This window comes from Protopterus annectens, chromosome 2.part1 (genome assembly GCF_019279795.1).
Source record: "Protopterus annectens isolate FY-2018-M chromosome 2.part1, PAN1.0, whole genome shotgun sequence".
Taxonomy (NCBI): domain Eukaryota; kingdom Metazoa; phylum Chordata; order Ceratodontiformes; family Protopteridae; genus Protopterus; species Protopterus annectens.
The window spans coordinates 542423524-542442872 of NC_056729.1; the positions used below are offsets into that span (position 1 = coordinate 542423524).

A 19349-nucleotide genomic window follows, 5' to 3' on the forward strand; every position below is an offset into this window, starting at 1 on the left:
AATGAGAAATTTTGTTACAGATGGCGGATGGAGGCTTCAAACCTGGAAAGACATGGGGTAGTGGTAAATACTGTTTGGCAGGAGTTGAGAAGAAGAAGTGAAGAGAGGAAAGAATGGAGAAAATGCAATGAAATATGATGGGGTCTTGAAATGAAGGTATGGAGATGGTATAGTAGAAAGGCATGAGCTAGAGTAATAGACTATAGGAAAGTAATCAGTGAATTTGGGTAGAAGAGTGGTTATGGTTAAATATTATTCATTTTTAACCAGGCAGAACACTAGTCTCTTTGGACCATTTACAGTTTTAGTCTAAGAGCTTAAAACAGGAAATATAACAAAGTACAGAATACAAAACTAGTATTACAGCACACAGTTTGTCAAGAATGTAACAGAGAATCATTAGACATAATATAAATGAATTCTAAAACAATAAACATTGTGAAGGCGGTAAGAAAGGTAAGAAATTATCAATAAGAGAGTAATTAATTAGTGAGACAAAGAGATACCATTACTAACAGACAGAGTAAAGAATACAGGAAAAATTAGTTGTATCTATGCTCATGATACACACAGCTTAAATCCTAGGTTTTCATTTAAAATGGTTGAATGTATCCAAACACTGGTATACATGTGGGACTAAGAGATCAAATTGGAAAACAGTAGAATTGGGCAAATGTACCTTTTGGGTAACAGGGGGAATAGGCAGCACTGAAGAGAAAGTACTTCAGTAATTTCCTGAATACCTTAAAAGAGGATCATCCTTTAGGAGAGGTTGGGAAGGATTCCCAGACTTGTGGTCTTAAGTTAAAGAAGATGTGGTCTGAGTAATGCAACTTTAATTTGGGTTGTTGAAGATGAGTTATGTTGGGAGTCAAGGGATCTATGGCTGTAGTCTGAGATACATGGAAATACATGGTTGGAAAAGAAAGAGATGGATGGGATGTTGATAAATTTGAAGAACAGGGAGCTTAGCAACACTTTTATCCCCTGAAAAATGGGCCGGCGGTTAGCTTTGGTTAGAACCTGTCAGTGATGCTGTGTCCTATGAGAGTGTGTAATAATATCTGCAGATATTTTTAGCAGAAGTTTGTAGGGAAGAGAAATTTTTCTTGAAGGCTGATGCCACCAAGGGTAGCCTATATCTGAGTTGCAAAAGAACACCTTTACTGAAGAATAATCATCCTTCAGAAGAGAGAAAGTGGCAAATTTTAGTAGCGCACTATAGGTGAGAGATGATTTTTTTTCCTTTGTTTACCTGTGTCATAGTGTTGGAAATTAAGATGTTGATTGAACCAAATCCCTAGGCAGTGGAACTGTTTGGTGGTATCAAAAGGGCTAAGTTATTGAGTGATATATGCTAGTTGTCGGAGACCTTGGCAAGATTTAGTTTAGTTATGAATACCCTACATACATTTGTCTTTTTAGCATTTAGGAGTATTTTTCTGTGTTAGCCAGTGGAAAAATTAGGATATGTTTTCTCGTAGCTATCTTTTTTTTTATAGAATGGAAGAGATATCTATAGATCTCCATATCATCAGAAAAAAGGATGATGGGTAAGTTTGGAATGTCAGCAGAAAAAGTGTTGATGAAAAAAAGTGACAGGGATGAAAGTACTGAGCCTTGTGGTACACCTAAATATAGTGGGGCAGAGTCTGATGAGGAACTACCAACTTTGACTTTGAAGTGTCATAGTGAAATAAGCTGGTAACAATAAAACAAAAGTCACTGGAGATTAGGGTTGAGAAACCAGGGCTCACAACTGTTAAGGGGCTTAGCAGAAAGTAAAGAGAGGAAGGTTAAATCATTCAACCAGATGACGAGGGAGTACAACATGGGCCATGGGGACAGGGGAATGGCTCAATTATAGGTGGTTGACAGAAGCTATTTTAATCTTTGGTAAGGCAAGAATGGTATTGGGAAAGAAGGGTGTAGAATAAAGAGGGCCACATGTTAACTTATACAGCCTGGGAGAAAAGAAGGAAGAAATGGATGTGTGTGTGTGTGTGTGTGTGTGTGTGTGTGTGTGTGTGTGTGTGTGTGTGTGTGTGTGTGTGTGTGTGTGTGTGTGTGTGTGTGTGTGTGTGTGTGTGTGTGTGCGTGTGTGTGTGTGTGTATATGTCAATAGTCAACCCCTCCCTGGCTAGATCCGACCACAAACTAATCACCTTGGAAATCCAGACCCCCCCCCCCCCCAGCAAAGGTAACCACCATGAAAAATTTCTCCAAAGCTAACTTTGGGCTCCTAAAAACAGAGGTGGCTAACTTCACGGCACCCATGCAAATGGAGAATCGATGCCTGACTGCCGAATCATACACCAATGCACTGTATGAACACGTACACAAATGCATGGATCTCGCCAAGATGCTCTCCTCCAAAAAAGGAAGCCAGTCTAGTGGTCCCCTGCCATAAACAAATTCTACAACAGAAGGAGGAAACTTATGCAGAATAAGGTGAAGTCCCAAGACTGGAAAAAAACCCTTATCAGCCTCATCAAAAAGTTGAGATCCCTCATCAAATCCTCTAAAGCTCGCTATGAAAACAGAATTGCAGCAGATAGTAAAGACAACAACAAAGCCTTCTATAGTTATGTAAAGAATCTCCACGGCAATACCCAGATTTGCTCTGAGCTACTGCACAATGGTACCTCCTATACTGAGCCAACAGATATTGCCAATATACTGGCTGACAGATTCAGTGCCAACTTTACCCCCCCCCCCAGGCGAACAGTCACAATACCAGTAGATTGTGTCAGGCACCCAGTATTACTGCTGCACAGGTTAAAACAGCACTGTTCAAGGCCAAGAATACAGCTTCTATGGGACCCGACAATATCCCTGGCTGTGTTCTTCATGAACTACAGAGTGAAATGGCACCTCACCTGTGTGCCCTGTTCAGTCACAGCCTCACCTCAGGCTTTGTCCCTATCGAATGGCGTACTGCTATAGTCATCCCTCTACACAAAGGAGGAGCCACTACAGACCCTGGGAACTATCACCCCATTAGCCTGACAATTCTGATATGCAAAGTTATGGACCTAATAAACAAGGATATAGGGAATCTCCAAACTCTGGATTGGGTAGATCATGCCTGCTCAACTTGGTCGACTTCTTTGAGTCAGTCACCAGAGCTGTGGATGAAGGCAAGGTGGTTCATACAGCCTACCTTGGTCTGGCCAAGGCCTTTGATACCATTCCCCAGAATCCTCACTCAGGAATCATAGAAAAACTCACTAAGCTAGGCATCAACCCCTATATCACTAGGTCGGTTGCAAACTGGCTCACAGATAGAACCCGCAGTGTGAAAGTAGCTGACTCCAAGTCAGACTGCCAACCAGTCACTTGTGGAGTCACTTGTGGAGTCCCACAGGGATCAATCCTGGGTCTTCTCCTGTTTGGTCTCTACTCCTCAGAAGTCCAGGCCAACACAAAGGGAATCTGGCTGACAAAATTCACAGATGATTGCAAGTTGGGAGCCATTATTAACTCCCAAGTGATGCTGAAATCCTACAGAAAGGCCTCACTGAGAGCAATGACTGGTGTCTGAACCATGGCCTTAAGCTGAATTCCAAAAAATGTGTCGTCATCCCCTTTGGGAAAAACCCAGTTCCCATGAATTACCACATCGATGGTAGTCCATTGAACACAGAAGGTGTTATAAGAGATCTGTGAACACAGGTTGACAGCAACCTCTCTGTTGACCACCATATTGCCACTGTGGTCAGAAAGTCCTTCTATGTGGCACATCTCATTACTAAGGGTTTTGCATCCAGGAAGAAAGAGGTCATTGTCTCCCTCTACTTTTCCCTCATTAGGCCAGTCAACAAATACAAGTACCTTACTAGATACCTGCAACAACTGTTGAGGCCGCAAAAGTACCTCACAAAGTGGATCCTAGGCCTTACACACTTGCCCTATATGGACAGACTCAAAAAACTCCAACTATTCTCTGTCTCATATCGCCTACTTAGAGGCGATCTCTGCTTGACTTACACAGCAATGACAGACCCAGATCTGTTAGAAATGCTACATCTAAAGAAATTCCAATCTCTCTGCACCACACGCTCCAGAGACCTCAACCTCATTACCACAATCAACAGAACGTGCTGGAGGACAGGTTCATAACTCAGAGACTGCCCATGCTATGGAATAGGCTTCCCATACATGTCAAACAGAGCACCTCACTGGCCCTCTTCAAGAGAAATCTTGATGAGTGGATGGGAAATAGAAAACTCACCCTGGGGATCACTCCAGTGGCTCTGCTCAACAGAGGCACTGGGAACTAAGGTCGGTTGTTATGATGCCAGGGTAATCCTAAGGGCTAGGCTTGTAAAGGCTCCAGGGCCATTAGCCTAGTACACACCTATGAACCTATATATATATATATATATATATATATATATATATATATATATATATGTATATAGAGTTCCTATTACGTGTTCGAAGTTGTGAAACTTTGAACATGACAATATCGAACTTGTCTGTTCGTCGAAGTTTCAAAACTTTGAACACGGGGAAAAAAAATAAAAGATGCAACAGTAAACTAACTGTTGCAAGAAGGGGGGCAAGCCACCCCTGCACCCCCTCACCCCCTGCTCTTTAAATATACCAATCCGAGATCGCACTACAGTGCAGTAAATGGAAATATTCCCTTTCTGCACTATAGTGCGGTCTTGGAGTTGGTATATTGCCCCCTGCTTACAGCAGTTAGTTTACTGTTGCATCTTTTATTTATTTTTTTTCTGTGTTCGAACTTCAGCAAGTTCGACTATATGGTTTCTGTCATGTAGTGTTCGAACTTGTTGAAGTTTGATAACGTAATAGGAACCCATATATATACATATAGATAGATACAGACCAGAGGTGGCTATCTAGGGGGCCGCTCTAGCAGGGGTGATTTTCCACTGTTAATTTGTTCATTTTTTTTTTTTGTAGTAAAGAAATAGTTTCTTTAAAATATCTTGAAGGAATAGAGGAAAAACTGAAAAGTAAAAGAAACTATGAGGAAAAGGAAGAAAAAGGTAATCTGGATGGTGTAGGTAGATCAGGATGAGGGCACCGGCTGATGTGGTGGGGTGCTATGGAGTCCTTGCCTTGGGCACTAATTGACCAAAGGCCAGCCCTGAATAATATAATAAGAAAGAGTGAATGTAACTAGAACATGGTTAGAATAAAAAGTAAAACATGTACGACTGGGAAATGGAAGAAAGATGCTTTGAGGCTTTGTAGAGATTTCAAAGTGGTGACCAGGTATCTGACGTTCAAATGAGACTGATTCACAGAAGGTATATGACTCTAATGAAGTTAAAAGGAGGGCTTCCTGCAGGATTATCAATGCTGAAAGTGTGAGATAGAGGGGTGAGTAATCTTCACAAGTGGTGAGATTGTAGAAGTGCTCAGCAATTGTGGAAAAGGGTTAAGAGCTCAGACAAAATATCGGGGATGTCATTATTATATGTGTCAGAAGAAAAAATTCAAGCGAGTCACATCTGCCTCAGGTGATGAAAATTTCCTTTATTGACTGCTAACCAGATTACAGCAACATGTTGGCCAAGATGATTTCAATCTGATCAGCTTGGTTACTGACATCAACTTTTATACTTTCCTGTTACTAGCCAAAATAGCTCTTGTTACATTTCTAACAGTTGACAGTTGGCTATGAAAAACATCTAGGATCACAATTTACCTCAGAAAAGAATGCTTTACCTCAAAACCACAGCTAGTGTAGAATGTTTACCTCAAAACCACAGTTAGTGTAGAACGTTTACCTCAAAACCACAGTGGTAGATGGAATTTTCCAGTGCCTGCCTCAGTAAATTAACTCTTATTCAGAAGTATAGAAAACAGGTGTTATTCAAGTTCATAAGCAAACTACATCTATCATAGATAAAGCCCATCTTTAATAAACATGGTTCAATGACCTTTTCTTACCAACACTTCAGCAAATAGCATATTCATTTTGCTAGATGGGAGAAAGAGACAAATAATAATAATGTGTTTTAAAACTTTTTCTCTTAACATTTCCCCCCTCAAAACACTTTTATTTGTCTTTTTATTTCAGCAATATATGGTAAAAACGTAAGCTTTTCTTTGCATACATTACTTCATTTGCAAGACAAACTTTTAAACTTCAAGACATTTGCAAAAGTCACATTTCAATGTATTCACTTTAACCAGTCTGTTGCGACTGCTGGTACATTGTTTTCGTAACAGCAGTATCAACCAGTCTTTGTAGAAGACCTCTGATACAGGGTATACAACAGCAACCACATACCACCAAGATAGCCACAGCGACTCTGACGGACACCAGGAAACTGCTGATGAGATGACTCCATTTTCCAAACCACGCTTGTAGAAAGTCTGTGAAGGGATTATTTACCCCAGAGTTCTCTGCCAATTCTTCGGATAACATCTCCAAACCTTTCAAATCTCGAGTGATGCTCCCATCAGGGGCAGTGTTATTCGGAATATATGTACAACAGAAAGTCCCAAACATCCTGCAAACTCCTCCTTCTTTGGCCAGGAGCATATCCAACGCAATTCGATTCTGCCATGCCACCTGCGAAGTGGCCTCCAGTTGTTCAGCAATACCTTTCAATGCATCTTTGGTATAGTTTATTGCTTTGTATTCATCAGGCACGCCTCTTGGTATGCCAATGCTATCGATGTAGACACCGCTATCGAAGGATTGCTTCGGTGCCTCTCTTTTTCTCTTATTCAACCACCTCGGCTTTATTTCAGGTTCTCTTACAAAATTGCTTGCTGGAACTGGGAAAATGTAGAATGGCAGAATTAACTTTGCAAGTGCACAAGTTCCCTTCCAGGGAATCGTAAGCCTTGATCTGAGTTTGTTGTCTCCACATAAGCACCATACATCTGCCAAACTATGAGTTTGGTTCTCCAGAAATGGATTCCCATTGCCATTCACAGTAACATTGCAATAATTCTGTCCCATATTGCCATAATTCTTTCCTGTGCCATCTCTGGAAATGCGCAATTTTTATTCTTTGTTGCCTGCTTTTATCTTTCTCTGGTATCACTGCACCACTTGTTTCCCATCCGTTCACATTTGTTGACCACCAAACATTTAACCAGGATGCACAGTCTCTATTGCACAAGTATTTTGCAAGAGTCAGGAAATCATTACTGTTCCATTTAGCACAGTCCAAAATTCCTTCACAAAGTTTTACCTTGAACATAGTAGTAACACCTGTTTGTGCTTGCAGCACCACCATTCCTTTTTCTCTCACAACTGTTCCTTCTCGTATGGACATATTTACTTTCGCCACCAAAATCATCATCAAGTACCAGTTGAACATGGCCATCCTTCCTTTGTAGTCAGACTTTGCGTTCAGGGGTCCGATGGAGTCTGACCAACATCAATGGTAGAAGGAAAAGTCTTAAGTTTTTTACAGTGGGTGATATGAATCCACAAAGTCCTCTCTGCAATCTTTACAGCCGTAGGTGTTGAGATAAGTACTTGATATGGGCCTTCCCACCTGGGGGATGACCAGTTCTTTCTCTTCACAATTCGGATCCACACCCAGTCCCTGGGTGCCACGCTTAACAAGGTTTCACTTCTGGAATCTGCAAAGGAGTCATTGGTTACAAGAGACTTGACATTTAGCAGCTTCTTCATATAATCCGCCAGATCCTCACCCCCCCTCACGTTCCACTGGCAACAATCCTTGCCACTGCGGGACGTAATATGGTCTCCCAAACAAAAGTTCAAATGGTGTAAGTCCTTTGTAGGAGGGTGAGATTCACATATACAGGAGTGCCAAAGGAAGGCATGCAGTCCATGATCTATGTGTTTCTGCCATCAGTTTGTGGAGTTTACTCTTCAGGACACCATTGTGTCGCTCCACCAGTCCAGCTGACTGCGGATGGTAGGCACAATGGTAAGTGAGATCAATTTGAAACACTTGACCCAACTTCTGCACAATCTGGTTTACAAAATGAGACCCATTATCACTATAAATGCGCCTCGGAAGGCCAAATCGGGGAATTATTTCTGTTGTTAAAAGCTTAGCTACTGTGTGTGCATCAGGATGTTTTACTGGAAAAGCTTCTGCCCACTTAGAAAAAGCATCATTTATAACTAGACAGAACCTTTTTCCCTCTGAAGGTGTCAACTCAATAAAGTCCATACAGACTGTGTGGAATGGATATGGAGGGGTGGGGAATGGCTGCTGAGATTTTTTAACTCCCCCCTGAGCATGATACTTTGCACATAATAAACAATATGAACAGAATTGCTTTGCATAAGTTGAAAATCCTTTACACCAAAACACCTTAGACACTATTTGAACCATTGTCTGTACTCCTACATGGGCAGGTCCATGGCTAACCAATGCAGCATACCTAAAAAGGTTTGATGGTAATACCATTTTGCCATCTGATGCCCTATACAACCCATCCTGTTGGGTGATACCATATTTCACCCAACAACATTTTTCTTTCTGTGTTGTCAATGTTTGCATTACTTTTAGTGTCTCTAAGTCTAAGAGGTGTCCAGGCTCTAAATCATTATCATGTAAAAGCAAATCATTTTCTTGAGCTGCCTTTTTTGCAGCCATATCAGCAAAAGCATTTCCCCTAGAGACAGGATCTTTTTTGTTAGTATGTGCGGAACATTTACATATCGCTATCTGAAGTGGTAGTTGCACTGCATCTAACAACTGTAAAATTAAATCTCTGTGATTTATTGGTTTGCCTGTCGCAGTAACCATTCCTCTATTCTTCCATTGTTGAGCAAAAACATGTACAGTGGAGAAAGCATATTGACCATCTGTATAAATTGTCACTTTTTTACCCTCCCCTAAGGTACAAGCTCGAGTCAAAGCCACTAACTCAGCTGCTTGGGCAGAATAAATGTTTGACAATCCTTTTGCTTCCAAAACTTCAGTTTCTGTGGTGACTGCATACCCTACTAGTGTTTTTCCTACAGTGTCCTTCTTTGCTGATCCGTCTTTCAAACAAAACAAGATCTGAATCTACCAATGGAATATCCGTTAAATCTGGTTGGGGAAGTACTTTGTCATGAATGCTCTCTAAACAAACGTGTGGAGTAACTTCTTCTGGAGTCGGCAAAAATGTCGCCGGATTAAGAGTAGTACATCTTTCTATGGTCATATGTGGCTGTGTCAGGAGTACTGTCATACATGACAAATGTCGACTAGGAGATAAAAAGGTTATCTTATCTTGCAAAAGTATAGTAGCTACTGAATGTGGAACTCGCAATTTTAATGGGTGGAACAAAACTAATGATGCTGAGGCTTGCACTGCCATGGCGGCTGCCACTACAGCTTGAACACAATGCGGCAATGCCCTTGCAACAGGATCTAATCTGGAGGAATAAAAAGCTATTGGTCTCTGTTTGTCCCCATGTACCTGTACCAGAACCGAAGTCATATATCCTCCCTTACAATCAACCATTTGTACAAAATGCTTAGAATAGTTCAGAAAACCCAAAACAGAGGATCCTGCTATCAGTTGCTTAATTCTATTAAATGCTTGTATTGCCTTATCTGTCCACTGTATATTACTTTTAGCTGCCATGGGAGTGTCATAGATCAGTGCGGTCAATGGCCCTACTTCTTCAGCATAATTAGGAATCCAACTTCTACAAAAATTAGTCACACCTAAAAACAACATCATCTCCCGCTTAGTCGTAGGCATAGGTGCTTCAAGAATTGCTTGTTTTCTTTTATTTTCCAATTGTCCACCTTCCTGCGAGACTAAATAACCCAAGTACTTTACTTGTGCTTTCCACAATTGTAACTTCTCTTTATTTACTTTATGTCCTTGCTCAGCTAAAAAACTAAGAAGGGCTAGGGTATCCTTTTTACAACTTTCTTGCATGGGTGAGGCCAATAAAATATCAACCACGTACAACAGAACCTGGCTTCCCTCTGGGGGAACAAACTGAGCTAAATTCGCAGCCATTTCTTGTGCGAATATTGTCGGACTCTCACAATAACCCTGTGGCAATCTGGTGTATGTGTATCTTTTACCTTGGAAAGTGAATGCAAACCAAAATCTACTCTCCTTGTGTAGTGGTATGGAGAAAAAAGCATTGCTTATATCTATGACAGAAAAATATCTGTGCTGAGGTAGTAAATCATTAAGTAATATATAGGGGTCAGGGACCACCGGTGCTCTTGGGATCACAGCTGAATTTACTGCTTGTAAATCCTGAACCAACCTCCATGACCCATCCGGTTTCTTTACAGGAAACAACGGAGTATTGCAGGGTGAATCTGGGCATTCAACAAGAATTCCTACCTGTTTTAGCTGTTCAATAACTGGCTTAATTCCCTCCTCTGTTTGCTTACTTAGTGGATATTGGTGCTTACAAGGTCTAAAACCTGACTTTGCAGTTATACAAACTTCACCTGCTGTTTTCATTAATCCTACATCTCCTTTACCTTTTGACCATAAATCTACAGGTAAGGCACTTAACGCACTATCTTCATCTTGAGTTAGGAGGATTTGTCATGCCATTTCTGTTTTGTCATCTCTGAGGTGCACACTTGGTCGTGCCCAAGTCACCCAATTTAATCTTTGTACCTGGATCTGTTGATCTTTCAACTGACTTTCAGATATTGTGTTCCAAATCGTTACCTTTTTCGCCAAATCTACCCAATGTGTCCCCACTGCTTTAGTAACTGAGATATGTGGGCTATAACTTGAGCGATATAAAGAACTCATTTCCTTAGTCAAAGTACAGGTTACTACTGTATTACCTTGCGTATCCCAAAACATATCATTCAAAATTATCCTTGCACACTTGTGCTTAAAGAATTCTTTTTCAAATTCTTTGTCCGGACCAGGGGCCTTATAGAACATAGTACAATGTAAGTGCGCCGCAACCTGCAGTGACCCGCTCCTAGATTTACTGATAGCTAGAGTGATCAACTCTGTATCAACCCTCCCCGGGCCATCTGAAATCAAGTATCTGGACCAGGGGCCTTATAGAACATAGTACAATGTAAGTGCGCTGCAACCTGCGGTGACCCACTCCTAGATTTACTTAGAGCTAGATTGATCAACTCTGTATCAACCCTCCCCGGGCCATCTGAAATCAAGTCTAGGCTATACCAGTAAAACAAGTCTTGTACTCCCTGTACTACTAAGCCATCCGCTAACCTTTTTGCCTCAATACCTTTAGGTGTGAGAATTGCCGCTTTTCCAAACACATGCATCAAATCTCTTCCCAGCAAATTAACTGGACAAACTTTTGATATAATTACCCTACACCTAACAGTTTGGTTTGTTTGCGGATCTGTGAATAGTAGAGGATGAGACAGTGGTTCCTTATAAATTTTCCCGTTTGCCACTTTTACAAGGACAAACTCATCTGTTTCGCAGTTCGGAGGCAGAACTGCTGGACCCAAAAGTGTATGCGATGCACCTGAATCACATAAAAACTCCACTTTCTGTCCCTCAACCAAAAACTCTATCATGGGTTTCTGATCTAGATGCATAGCAATACCCAAATTTGCCAGGTTTATGACTTCACAGTCACAATCCCGCCCTTCCATTAGAGTGTTTCTGACATCCATTGTAGAGAGTGTCTGCCTCTTCATTATCCCCATAATGAAGATGGCGCCTTTCTTTACTATCATATAGTCATGCGGAGCCCTTGTTCGTAAGCTGTGGGGGATGTTGCCACTCTTCATAGTCGGCAGCAAAGTGCCCACGTCTATCGCATTTAAAACATTCTCCACGTTTTAACCTTTCCCTATAGGCTGAATGTCCACCCGGTTCATTTAACGTGTCCCATTGTGGGCCCCCATTTTTTTTATGCCACCACGGCGCCATTGCCCCCTTTGGTCCTGTACTAAGAATATCTCACCATCATCCCCTACTACCAACACTTGTACTTTCTTTTTTAGATTAAAATGTCGCTCAGCATGTCGTGTATATTCAGACAAAGGTTGCAGTCTACATGTTCTATGATCTACCATGTGCTTAGTAATAAAACTACTTATCAGAGCCTTACAACCTTTAAGGAAAGCATTTTTTAATTGCTGTTCATACGGACTATCATTAGTCTGATCCTGCGGAATCATCATTCCACAATGGTTATTGAACACTTCTGTCAGTCTTACAATATAATGATCTACAGATTCATCATCATTTTGGATGCACTGATTTATTACTGTCCAATCTGCTCTTGGATGCCACTTATCAGAAATTCTCTTTAACAGATCAGTGACTCATGTGTCTAACACCCCAGAATTATGCTTTAATGTAGTGCCGTCATCTGCCTTACATGTCCAAGTACCACAAACTAAGTGCCAATCTGGACCTAAGATTTGTCGCACTACTTGTTCTACTTCTAAACCATTTAGATGATAACTTAAACGCATACCAACTATGTCCTCAGAAAACATTTGAAAATTAACCTTGGGATGAGGAATACCATCCGTAGCTCGTTTTATATCCTCTCTAGCCCAGGGACGATAAACTAAAATAGTTGGTTCTTGTCCAACATCTCCTGCTTGTGGGTTTGCAACTTGTATTAAGGGAAGAGCTTCTGAATGGTCAGGAAGTTTAATAGCCCAATGTCCTTGCCCTGCTGGTCCTGATCTTAACTGCATAGGTTGGTCTACCTGTTGCAAAGCAACTTTAGGTACTACGGGAATTTGTGGGTAAATTGGAGGGGTCACAACATTTCCTTGAGCAGCTAATAACCCACCCTGCTGTACAGATCCCACATCTTCAGACTGATATTGAGGAGGTTTCCCCGGTATGGCAGCAGCAATTTCACCATACGGTGGGGCGGTTGCCTGCGTTTGTACTGCACAAACTGTATGCTCATTCTCCTCATCTAAAAATAAAGCTACTTTTCCACTTGGCACCAGTGATCCCTTTTGATTTATTTTTTGTTTTTCCTGACACTGTTTTTCTTTTATAGCTCGTTTATTTGCTTCTTCTAACCATTTTTGTGCTTGGGGAAATCCCAATTGTCTCTGCTTTTTAGTTCTAGTTCCTGCATCCTTTTTCAAATCTCTAACCAATTTTGCACAGGCATTCTTATTCAGTGTACCATCAAAATCATATTTCAACTTCCACTTCTTCAAAAATTTAACATTATTTTTGTTTAAACTTTTCATATACTTAGCATCAACATTTAAACAGGCATCACTCTCACACTTGCAGCAACTTGAACCCATGTTTTCCTAGATTTCTTATTTTAGGACTGTATATGACTGCACTTCTTATTTTTAGGACTGGATATTTTTACAAAACGGGGCTATCTTAACGGGGATCCTAACAAAATAACAGGTAATCCTAACAAAATAATCTTAATAATTATTCCTACCCACCCTTAACTAAAAATAAAACCCTTAACTAAAAATAGAACCCCTGTCGACAATGTTAAATTAAATTAAAAGAAAAAAGGTATTTTCATCCTACCTGAACCAGATGAGACTCCGTTTCCCCTTTTGGTTCGGAAACCGTCCCTCAGATAGGGATCAGAGAGCGGCCGGCCTCTTTCCAATGACAAATCAGTCGGAGGGCTTTCCGTCGAGGGAATCTTAAGATGAGAAACCCTCACCTGCGCAGGTTTTTTGGTCTCTCTGTCGGTCTGATCCGTATCTTCATAGAGGTTTCCGGTCCGAAGGACCAAAATGTCAGAAGAAAAAATTCAAGCGAGTCACATCTGCCTCAGGTGATGAAAATTTCCTTTATTAACTGCTAACCAGATTACAGCAACATGTTGGCCAAGATGATCTCAATCTGATCAGCTTGGTTACTGACATCAACTTTTATACTTTCCTGTTACTAGCCAAAATAGCTCTTGTTACATTTCTAACAGTTGACAGTTGGCTATGAAAACATCTAGGATCACAATTTGCCTCAGAAAAGAATGCTTTACCTCAAAACCACAGCTAGTGTAGAATGTTTACCTCAAAACCACAGTTAGTGTAGAACGTTTACCTCAAAACCACAGTGGTAGCTGGAATTTTCCAGAGCCTGCCTCAGTAAATTAACTCTTATTCAGAAGTATAGAAAACAGGTGTTATTCAAGTTCATAAGCAAACTACATATATCATAGATAAAGCCCATCTTTAATAAACATGGTTCAATGACCTTTTCTTACCAACACTTCAGCAAATAGCATATTCATTTTGCTAGATGGGAGAAAGAGACAAATAATAATAATGTGTTTTAAAACTTTTTCTCTTAACAATATGTCTGGAGAGAATTGGTGTCGGTGGTTGGATACCAAGAGGAGGATAAGATGGAAGGAAAGGTCAGAGCTGTTATCTGAGATTGGATGAGTGAAGAGAACTATAGCACAAGAGCAAAAAGATTGTAGCTTTGGGGATAAATATAGATAAAGGCAGCACTACACGTGGTTGAAAAGGTTAAAGCAAAAGATTAAAGGAAGAAAAATAAAATGAAGACATTTACTTGAAGATCAGAATGGAAAGAAGTGCTCATGAAGGGATGTATGAAATAGTAAAATGCAAAAAGAAGAAAGTAAGAAAAAATAAACACAGTTGAGATGGTTTGGGATTGGAAACTATTGCTATTATCAAAAGTGAAAAGGAAAGAGGAGAGCTCAAAATGGATATGAAATAATAATTAATAGTTGAGATAAGTGTCAGAAGGTGAAACTAGATTCAGAATTGAACTAAAGCAGCATAGGGAAGGCAGTGAAGACTCAAAGGATTTGAGTGGATATTTAAAGATGACTATACTTAGGAGAATGAGGGGTGAGGATAAGATTAAGTTTCACAATTAAATATCAAACACGAGAGAGTCACTTTGAATGCACTCAGAGACTTACTGTGTTGCTATACTACTATGTGTGGATCACTAGATGGAAAATGTTTAGACTTCTATTTAGTATGTACAGTAGTTACAAATAAAAATAATATATTGAAAAAAAACCCTACAATCTCATCAATACTTGCATTCAATGGAAGGCATAGTGAGAATTATTTCATTGGTGGGGGAATGTCATCTGAGATGAAATGTGTTAAATCCCCAGCAATGAGATGTTAAGACCTCCTGGATTACATAGCAAAAGGCAAAAAATATCATTGTATGCAATCATTTGTCCCTCACACACACACACACACACACACACACACACACACACACACACACACACACACACACACACACACACACACACACACTTTATAAAACTGTTGCCACATGTGGCTATGCCTCATGGTCAGAGGAAAGAGGAAGATGCATTTTCAAAGAAATGTAACAAATGGGAAACTGAATTTAGTATGACTGCATACATCCCAAAAAACAGTAAATGTGGAATAGTTGGCTTCCCTTCCATGTCCTTTTAAAATGGTGCAAGACAGGTATGTATTTGATTTCATTAACTGTTTTAGGCACTGGCTATGATAAATGCCTTCAGTTTCTTTGCCTTCTACTTAAACAAGTTTTTCATTAAGAATGGGTGTGTGTGTGGTGGTGGTGGTGGGGCGATGGTACAGCTGTCTACCAGAAATTCATCTTTAAACTAGCTTAGAACTGCATGGGGTGGGGCACTTGGGCTTTGCTACATACAGTACATCACTTACAAACTCAGTAACTTCATGCTCCGCTCCTGCTACCCTGAAATTCCTCTACTGAGCCACGGATTCACTGCACAAAGCAAAATGTACGGCATGACATGCCCTGTCTAAACAGCTTTTGAAGATTAAATCATGTGGGCTGATTTAGACTTTTCGTAGGTTGGAGTCTCCTCGTAGTAAGACTAGGATCAGCTGACCTGTTTCAAGTAAAGACCTGATGGTGCTTTATAATTCATTAACTATTTCCTGTACACGTGTGCAATTGTTTCCTGTGATCTCTTTATTATGATAGACACTGTCCTACTAAACCAAATCCACTACAGAAAAAGCTATAATGGGTTCACATTTTTGCTTTCTGTGTAGAATATTGAACAGGCACAGCAATTTCTAGTAAAATTTGTACCATCTCCTAGCTAATGCTAGCCAGTTTATTGAATGTCTGTCTGAGCAGAATTTTGAAAGTGTATTGTAAAATTATTTTATTATTTTTATTTTACATTTGTTAACCGGGTGTCTGACTGAGCCGAAAAGGCCCCTTTTCAGCAGAGGCCTGGGGAGAAAAGCTCCACAAAGAAAAATTACAGACACATTTAGTTATTTAGACATGATCAGTATACACACAAATTACAGGAGACATGTTTTTACACTGGTATGCGGCACATAAACAGTTACAGTGGAGAGAACAAACAAAAAAATATTAATTTTAAAAATAAAGGTAATTAATAGATTTGTGGTGTACAGCTGAAATTTGGAACATAGGTAGAATACATACATAGTACACAGGTACAGTACATACATTGTAGATTAGCCAATGTTTGTGAGTAAGATTGAAAACTATTATCAAGTGCTCTAGATTTTGTATGTATGTGTTATCCACTTTTACTAGCCTGGGGAGCAATCATGACACTGCCAACTTTCCTTGAGATGTTGCCTGATGAGGTCTTTAAAGGAGGCTTTGGATGATGTGTTTTGAATGCTTGTAGGGACAGAGTTCCATTTTTTAGCCACTGAACTACTACATAGTGCATCTCCAAAGCTATTGTAGCTGTTGGTGACTTCTAGTAGTAGTTTGCTTGATGATCTAAGAGGCCTTTTGGCTGAGTGATGTTGTACTAGGTTTTTGAGGGAAGGACACTTATTGGGGAGGTAATAGATAGAATGACAGAGGCAGAGCTGATTATAGGTTAGGAGGTTGGGCAGTTCAAGCCAGTGGAGCTGTCTCAAAGCAGTACAGTGATGAGTTCTATATGAGCAATTTGCAGCAAAGTGGGCAATTCTGTTATAGCAGGCTTCCATTTTGCTTAGTTCAGTTTTGTTGAGATTAGTCAGAATGGGAGATGCATAGAGTAGGGTGGATAGAAGTTGGGAGCAAGCAATGGCTGATTTTGTGTTGTTGGTGAGAAATGGTTTGATACAGTAGAGTGACCCCAGTTTGGCATGTACATCTTTAATAGTTAAGTTGAGATAACTATCAAATTTTAGGTGGGAGTCTATGGTTATTCCCAATAGCTTAGCCTGTGCCACTGGAGCAATTGGAGTAGCATTAGTGGAGTAGATAGTGAATTGACTGTTAGTGTTTTTGTTAAAACTGGTTATAATCATAAGCTGAGTTTTCTTTGGATTGAGGATAAGTTGGGCTTTGGTAAGGTAGTTTTCAATGTCAGAGAATGCTAGTTGAGTTGTTTGCAGGAGGGTGGGAATGTTTTGTGCAGCACAGATTAAGGTAGTGTCATCTGCATACTTAATTATAGATGCATGCTGTGTGGAGGTATGGAGGTCATTTGTGAAGACTGTGAATAGTAGTGGTCCTAAGATAGAACCCTGTGGGACTCCTACAGTTATGGGCAGCTGAGGAGAGAGAGAATTTTCCCATTTCACAGCTTGGTACCTGTCAGTTAAGTAGCTTTGGAACCAGGTAAGAGTGGAATTTGATAGATGATATTGGTTTAGTTTGTTTAGCAGGATTTGGTGTGAGACTGTGTACATTACTAGATGTATCAAAAAAGTAATTATTTGAGTAAAGTTAGGTTATGGTTTCTAACTTAAGCACTATGATTTCTGCTTTATAAGGGGTCAGCATCCTTTAACCATCTGCCAGTCGTTTTAAGAATGAAATGATGCATAAAGGCAAAGGGGCAAAGAGGGAAGAGAGATGGCCTCCTCTTTTCAAGTAATATTACTGATAATGCACACACACACACACACACACACACACACACACACACACACACACACACACACACACACACACACACTTCAGCTATCCCTGGTTTTGCATGATTTCCCAGCTTTTCTTTGTATCCCCCTCGTCCAAAATAACATTTTTGATTTTCTCTACATCAATGAATATAATAGTCAGTAATGCTAACTTTAGAGTTTCATACTTCTTGTTCTAAAAATATGTGTTGATACAAAACCTGCTGTTCTAGTAAATTTTTAAATAAGTTTAAATAAGTTAAAGTAATATTTTAAAAAATATCCCTGATTTTAGGCCTTTTCCTCCACCCCCAACTATTGATGGCTTTGTCTAGAACTCTTGAGCAAAGTTAGTGGACAGGTATTGCACACACATACATATCTAAACTCCTTATAGAGTCCCAGTGTTGACTCTTTTTCTATATGTCAAATAATCGCCAACATGTTTTAGTTTTTTCTAAGTACCGCTCACTCCCTCGCTGAAGAATAAGGGACAAAGGTCTCTAACCTACTGCAAGTTTTCAGATACTGGCATTATCGTTATTATTCACTTAGAAACACCATAAAAGAATGGATTATTTGCATTATAGTTGCATTACTATTTTTTAAGAATAAGTGAATATAACTATAGACAACATTTCTAATTTATATGCTCCAAGGTTTGTCACAGAATCAAACATTTAAGAGATAGCAATAAAACTCTGAAGCAGGAAAAGGCAGTGACCTTGAAAACAAAGACTGACTAAATGGTTTTAGACTCTCCTGTCCTAACACAATCCTAGTACCATAGGCAAGCGGGTGAAGGAAGTACAAGTTTCCAGGCCAGTACACACAGTTTATGCAATGTAGCAGAAAAGTACCCCAATTCCCATCAACTGCACCTGACTACGGCTCTTGAGTCTTAAAAGTTCCGTGTATTCAAAAATATGTTTTGTTCACTGTTAGGAATTTTTAACAAATATCCATGGCAAATAATAGAGTCAATAAGCCATCAAAAGATGTCACGTTAAGCTTAACAATGCTGCATAGTTCTCAGCCTTTTTCCTCTCCAGAGTCAGGACCAAATCCAGAAAAAAAGTGGCACTTTTTAAAATATTACTACAAATAAATTGTGAAGTTTACAGATTAAAAGAATGATTTTTGCAGAATGTCCAGATTTTTGCCTCATATTTTTGGTCTGTTTCTCATAAAATTCTGGTTTTATGACAAATCACTAGCAAATCATTGAGGATTTAAGTCAGAAAATAATGGCACACATTTGAGTTTCAGACTTCATATAATTCAGAAAATTCATGCTAATGCATAACCTTTCTAAGTCTGTAAGGGCAATATTATAGCAATAACCCACGCCTGGGTGTGGGTAATGCTAAATTTACCCACGGTTGGCGTGGTTTGGTCCCGAGGGCGAAGCCCGAGGGACCAAACACGCCAACCGTGGGTAAATTTAGCATTACCCACACCCAGAAGTGGTTATTGCTATTATACTGACATTATTTAAGAAAAGAAACTGTTACTTTTCTTAAATAATGGCATAGTATAATGCCTGTTTACTGCCCTTCCGCAGATGTCTGGCATCCGGCAGTTCTGATGTAC

The 19349-nt window shown here is 39.9% G+C and overlaps 1 pseudogene; it reads left to right on the top strand.

The window, feature by feature from the left end:
- LOC122794862 overlaps positions 1-19349 on the top strand; it is a 146592-nt pseudogene that overhangs the window by 72995 nt on the left and 54248 nt on the right.